Genomic DNA, 7,328 nt, shown 5'->3' with positions numbered 1-7,328 from the left:
GACAGAGGCAAACACATTTTGCTTCAGGAAGACTGTTGGATTGTATCCCTTGAGATTTGTCCTCTGCCCCAGAAAAAAAAAAAACAGATAAGAAGGAGGGTGGGCTCTTGTCACAGAAGTAATCCATTTGACACCAACTTTATGTGATTTATGTGATCATAAAGAAACATGATCACAAGATACTTGGAAACAAGTTTTGCTTGTTCGCATGATAACATTGGAAAGGGCTTATTTGCCAACTTCCTCTCCAGGGAGTTTCCCCAGCAATTTCTTAGTAGACATTGACCCAATCTAGACCTAGCTGGCTTAAAATAGTTTGCTTTACTGCATATTTGACACCTATCCAATTAACTGAACAATTTTCTTTGACGTAGAGGAAAATCACCTGCCATGAACATCACTCTGAACAAATTTTCTATTCAAAGACTGTCTACTAAACAAGTTCTGCTTTTGCACTTATGCAGTCTGTTTGATCATTGACTTTTCAGTGGAAAGGATTCTCTCTTGTGGTGAGTCTGGATGCATTTATGGTTTTTCTGTTATGGTCATATTTATTGAATAGCTTAGCTTTAGTTAAACAAATCCTAAACTCATTCTATATTAGGGGTGCATATCTTGTACCATCTCAGTATGCAGTGACTGGGAGGTTTGAACTTCCCATCCTCGTCTTTTTATTCTAGAAATTGCTGGTGCGTCTCTCAGTCCCACCACATTCAAAGGCAACTGTTTTGTGTCTGGTCTTGGAGACATGTGGTGTAGTGGTCTGAGCACTGTACTATGACTTTGGTGATAATGGCTTGGAGGACCGCCTCTCCCCATACAGTCCACCTCGCACTCTCAGATTGGGCGGAAAACATTTGTTAAGAGTTCCCAAAGCAAGATACATTTCATCTCGGAGGGCATTTTCCATCTCAGCCCCACAGCTTTGCAACTCCTTGCCCGATTTGCTCCGTGCTGTCACCTCCCTAGATGTATTCAAGAGGAATGTGAAGACCTTCCTATTCCACCAGGCTTTTCCCCATGAGCATTAATGTTATTTTTATCTCCCCTTGATGATGTATACTGTTCAATCCAGCTATTTGTTATGGTTTTTAATGTTTTAATGTTTTTAATTGTTTGGTAAGATAACTGATTTTAGATGATGTATGGTATGGGTGGTTGGTTGCACATTGTTGGGGATATATGTTGTTTTTAATTGTTTTTTGTTATACTTTTCATGTTGGAAACAGCTGTGATCTGCACAGGAATAGCGGTATAGAAATAAAACATTTATTATTATTTATTATAAGGGTATGATCCCCTGCTCAAGCATAAAAACACACTGGGTGACCTTGGTCTGCCAGTGGGTTTCATGGCCAAGCAGACTATTGAACCTGATCTCCAGAGTCACATTCCAGCACTCAAACCACTATGCCACCCTGTACTAAACCTTTTATAAAAAATGGAAAATGAGAAAAGACACTCATCTTTACACTTTCACTCAGAATAAGAAAACAAAACCAAATTGTATTAATAGTCTTTTTCTTGTTAAAGACAAGAATATTGGTGAATATTTGTCATTTGCCTAGAAGCAATCGGTAAGACTGCTAGACGTTTCAGCAGCCTGATCCAGGATTAAACACTTATGAATGGATATACTGTGTACTTCCCATACAGAACTGTAACTCCTGTTCATCCACCAGCAATGAAGAGTAATCACCTTCTCTTGACTGCCTTCTTCACAATACTCATGGTGACTCCAGGTATAAATGCATAGATAAATTCAGGAACTATACAAAAGAAATGAGGGGAAATGACTTTTGGGCTTCTCACGTAACAGACAGTATCTGTTGAATCAAGAATTTTTAACTTTCTCTCTGTAATCCAATCTACTTTTTCAAACTAGTTTTGAGGATACATATACATCTAGCATGTCCCTCTGAACCCGTTGGAAAACCTTTCCCTGTTTTTCACAGGGATTTAAATAGAAAGGAAGAGAAGACATCTAGCAGGCTTTAGTCCATATCAAGGGCATCATTTCCTGAACAGGCTGTCCAGAGACCAGAGCACCCCTGCCCCCCATCATCAGCCACTAAGTGATGCCTTTCATTCTAAGTAGGGTGAACCTACTGGTGAGCAGCCAGGCCAGATCCTAAACAGAAGGGCCCCAGATGCTATCTGGTCATGCAGTGGGAGCTGACTGGTGGCCAGAAGGAGGAAGGTAGATGAGGCAGTATTCGATACACCCTCAGAAACCCTTTCTAGGCACCAACATTGGGTGACCAAGCCACAGTGACGCCACTGGCCTATATCTATATCTTAGGCCTAAACCAAGAGTAGACATTGTATGGTGTACAGGCTGTGGTGGCCCATAGTACTGGCTGCCTCCCATCATACTGAGCTTCCCTTCTGATTGCATCTCCTGATTTTTTTTAACGGAAGTTCTTTCATGGTTCTTTATAGATCAGTTTGCTGCTTCTTTTTTCTTACCAGCTTTTCTTTCTGTTTTTGTTAGGCTGGAACTTGCCAGCTCTCTGTGTGACACCTCACACATCCCACAATACACAGAGTTTTCTACTTTATATTTTATGCTTTAACATCACAGTATTTAAACTTCTGGATCTTAAATTTCACAAATAATAATCCAGACCAGTGCCCAGCCTTTATGATGCAGTGCCAAAAGAGCACGAAAAAACTACTTGCTGGTGGCTATGGCACCCTTTCCAGGGCACCAAAAGGACCTGCTTTTTGTGGCTACCTTTTGCACCATGGAAAGGAGAGACCAGGGCTGCGGCATATTGTTGCCACAGCCCTGATCCAGAGCTGAAAGGGGCGGCTGAAGGCCCACCCCTTAGGGGCAGTCTGTTGAGCCCCTTATTAGATCATAAGCTGAACTTGAGTCAGCAGTGTGATGTGGTAGCCAAGAAAGCCAATGTAATTTTTGGTTGCATCAACTTTATAATAGAGTGGTGATCGCAGAAGTGATAGTATCACCGTATTCTACTTTAGGCAGGCCTCACCTGGGATATGTCTAGTGCTGGGTACCTCAATTCAAGAAGGATGTTGACAAGCTGGAAAAGAGGGTGTTCTGGGAACGGGATGGGTCCGAGAATGCATTTTAATGTATGGAGAAATGCCGCAGTTGCTGCCAGGCATTCCAATTGCATCCCCGCTCCATTCCAGAACTCCTGGAGAACAGGAGAAGTCCCAGCAGACTGGAGGAGGGCAAACGTTGTCCCCATCTTCAAAAAGGGAAAAAAAGAGGATCCCAACAATTATCGTCCAGTCAGTCTGACATCGATACCAGGAAAGATTCTAGAGCAGATCATTAAACAGAGAGTCTGTGAACATCTAGAAGGCAATCCCATAATCACAAAAATTCAACATGAGTTTCAGAGAAACAAGTCATGCCAGACAAATCTGATCTCTTTCTTTGATAAAATTACCAGCTTGTTAGATGAAGGGAATGCTGTGGACATAGTATATCTTGATTTCAGTAAGGCCTTTGACAAGGTTTCCCATGATATTCTTGCAAACAAGCTTGTAAAATGTGGGATAGACAAAGTAACTGTTAAATGGATCTGTAATTGGTTGACCGGCCGAACCCAAAGGGTGCTCAACAATGGCTCCTTTTCATCCTGGAGAGAAGTGACCAGTGGGGTCCCACAGGGCTCTGTCCTGGGCCCAGTACTATTCAACATCTTTATCAATGACCTGGATGACAGAATTGGGAGCATACTTATCAAATTTGCAGATGACACCAAATTAGGAGGAATAGCTAATACTCCAGAGGACAGGACCAACATTCAAAATGATATGAATAGACTAGAAAGCTGGGCCAAAGCTAACAAAACGAAATTCAACACAGAGAAATGTAAGGTACTGCACTTAGGGCAGAAAAATGAAATGCACAGATATAGGATGGGAGACACATTGCTGAATGAAAGTACATGTGAAAGGGATCTGGGAGTCCAAGTAGAACATAAGTTGAACATGAGTCAACAGTGCAATGCGGCAGCTAACAAGGCCAATGCGATTTTAGGCTGCATCAATAAAAGTATAGTGTCTAGATCAAGAGAAGTAATCGTGCCACTGTATTCTGCTCTGGTCAGGCCCCACCTGGAATATTGTGTCCAGTTCTGGGCGCCACAATTCAAAAAGGACATTGAGAAACTGGAGCGTGTCCAGAGGAGGGCGACTAAAATGGTGAAAGGTTTGGAAACCTTGCCCTATGAGGAACGACTCAGGGAGCTGGGGATGTTTAGCCTGGAGAAGAGAAGGTTAAGAGGTGATATGATAGCGCTGTTTAAACATTTGAAAGGATGTCACATTGAAGAGGGAGCAAGCTTGTTTTCTGCTGCTCCAGAGAACAGGACCCGGAACAATGGATGCAAGCTACAGGAAAAGAAATTCCACCTCAACATTAGGAAGAACTTCCTGACAGTAAGGGCTGTTCGACAGTAGAACAAACTCCCCCGGAGTGTAATGGATTCTGATTCCTTGGAGGTCTTTAAGCAGAGGCTAGATGGCCATCTGTTGGGGATGCTTTGATTTGGATTTCCTGCATGGCAGGGGGTTGGACTGGATGGCCCTTGTGGTCTCTTCCAACTCTATGATTCTATGATTCTATGATTTGGGACAACACTTTTGAACAGTTCTCCCAAATTGCGCCCCCTGGAATGGAGCGGGGACACAATTGGAATGCCCAGCAGCAGCTGCGGCATTCCTCCATGCAGTAAAATGCATTCTGGGACCCATCCCGTTGCCAGAACACACCCTTTTCGGCACGCAATGGGCCCATTCCAGGGCCCATGCAATGAAATTCTAAGATTCCCCACTCAGCCATGGAAACTCAATTGGTGACCTTAGGTAAATCACATACTTTGAGATGTAGAAAGCCCTGGGATAGGTTCACTTTAGAGTTGCTATAAATTTGGAACAACTTGAAGGAACACAACACCAACACGATCATAATTGTGCCTGGAAATGAACAGATAGACAATGAAGCTGTTGCGAAAAGGCATGTTTTTGGTAACCACCCCAGTCAGCAGTTTGGTCCTAGAATTTTGGACAAATCATATGTTAAACCATATTGTTGTTTTTTTAAAAAAAGGCTTTTAATTTGTCCAGCTGATGTGTTTTGAGAAAACCCTTCTTCACAAGCTGTAAAATTGCAAGGTTTATACATTTATTGGTAAACGTTATACATATTTATTTTTTAAAAAAATCAGATGAAGTTTTACATAACAATGCTTAACAAACCATCAATATACACTTTCTACTTATTTTTATTAATTTACCCTTTAGAATATTTTAACATATAAAATATAATGCACTACATTAGAAAAAAACCTCTTGTTTTACATCTGGGACATATTATTAGTGAATACTGAATAATACTGTATGGACAAGCTCAAACTAAAATATAAATAAAACTATAGACAATACTCTGTTGAACAATCTTCCGTATTGCACTTGTTTGTTTATACCTAAGTGGTAATCTGTTGTTCTCATATGTGACAAACACACATGGAAAAATCCTGTATGTCTTGAAGATGTAACCAGACATTTTAATGATTAAAGTTGTAAATTGCTTCTCTGTTTAGAAACACACATTGTTCTTGATCCTTGCTCTCCTTATATGCTCAGTTTTCTTATACTTAGCTCAGTTGCTGTTCCATGGATTGTAACAGATTGTAGATTGTACGATCTAAAGAACAAAGGAAAGGAAAATGATTCTAATGAAGCAGGCATAACTGTTTGTGCTCATAGTAAAGGCTGGATGGATGAGAAATTAAAATGAGGGGGATTCAGTGCTTCCAGGACAGATTATGCTCTTGCCTTTTGCCAGGGGCTGGTTCCTTTTTAAATAAAGAGTTAACGTACTTACACTGACCTATGGATAAGTCCACTCAGCTTTTTTGGTTTAATTTTTGTCTAAAATTTCTAGACTTATACATGAGTATATACAGTAATTAATATTCTACATGGTATAAGTTTAGCCTTTTATTTTGTGCAGGTTCATCTCCTGATACTCCACATGATACATTCAGCTGTGAGCTTAATGGAGGTTTCTGCTATCATGCCCCTAAGTGTCCCTGGTGCTTTGGTGAATATGGGTTCTGCAACTCAGATGTGACTTGCTGTTTTAGGTAAGTCCTTGTTCTTCAGGGCAGACATGAGAGAATGGTAGAAGCGGAGCCTGATCAAGAAGTGATAAGAAGCTGGGCAAGAGATTACTAGAGGGAAACGTTTTTCAGTTATACTTTCTCCACCAAACATTGTAAATCTCAAGTTGTTTCCTCCCTGACTATGAAGATGTGTGCACATTTTGGAAGTGTCAAGATGTAGAGCTCCATATATATATGGAGAGAGAGAGAGAGAGGTGACATTCCTTATAGAGCAGTAGAAACATGCTGCAGTGGAAGGGATGCACAGCCCAAAATTTCAAGTAGAGGATTTCCAACAAATTATCTCCATGCAAAATACAGAAGATGTGTGTGTGGGGGGATCCAAGGATAATCTCCTACAAGACAGTGAATTAACATCTTCCATGCTACTAATTGGAAGCACCATATCCCCACCAAAAATGTATGCATCAATGAAAACAGGAGTGAAGACTGACAGTGTTTCGGTCGTAATTTGTTTATATTCAAACGTTTATAGGGAGAGCTGGCGTCCTGAGTGTGAAGAAGCAACAACTCCAGCTGATGCTGAGACTCTCAGAACAACATTATCACCTCCCAAAAGTGATGCTTCCCAGAAACGTCTCTGTAACTCTAAGGGTGAATAGAATTAGATATCTATTAATGTTGCCAACCATGTTAACAGGTAGGTCACTGCATGAAATGAAGTCTAAGTATCTATGTATTGATTCTTCTGTTTTTTCCCATCCTTGGCTTACCTCTCCTTCATCTTAGTAGTGCCAGCAAAATTCCCCACATTTACATTTGAGAAAGAAATCCAAGGTGGAGACAAATTGCTGGCATTTCTCCCCAGATGAACTCTGCTATGTACCCACCTGCCCAGCCAAAGCACAGTGGTACCCCAGGTTACGAAATTAATCCGTTCCGCGGAGCCCTTCGTAACCCGAAAGATTTTGCAACCCGAAAAAGCCATAGGCGCTAGTGCTAAAAGCCGCGATTTCGTGCGAAAAAGCGCCGAAAAGCACCAAAATTTTTTTTCGTAAGCCGAAAAAAAAACGTAACCCGGAACAGTTTTTTCCTATGGGATTTTTTCGTATCCCGGGAATTTCGTAAGGCGGTGCTTTCGTATCCCGGGGTACCACTGCATTGGCAAAATAGTGGCAAAAAACTGATTACACCAAACATTTCTGGCAAGATGGTACT

At 41.3% G+C, this 7,328-nt stretch overlaps 1 long non-coding RNA gene across 1 annotated transcript; it reads left to right on the top strand.

Annotated features, from left to right (window-relative positions):
• Positions 1-391: 391 nt before the first annotated feature.
• LOC121919296 lies at positions 392-7,099 on the top strand. Its single transcript, XR_006101435.1, has 4 exons — positions 392-509; positions 1,657-1,742; positions 5,999-6,131; positions 6,646-7,099. It is a non-coding gene; the product is annotated as an uncharacterized LOC121919296 (long non-coding RNA).
• Positions 7,100-7,328: the final 229 nt, after the last annotated feature.

This window comes from Sceloporus undulatus, chromosome 1 (genome assembly GCF_019175285.1).
Source record: "Sceloporus undulatus isolate JIND9_A2432 ecotype Alabama chromosome 1, SceUnd_v1.1, whole genome shotgun sequence".
In the NCBI taxonomy this organism is placed as follows: domain Eukaryota; kingdom Metazoa; phylum Chordata; class Lepidosauria; order Squamata; family Phrynosomatidae; genus Sceloporus; species Sceloporus undulatus.
Note: the sequence above shows the minus strand (reverse complement) of the source record. Positions and strands in the feature narration are given on the sequence as shown.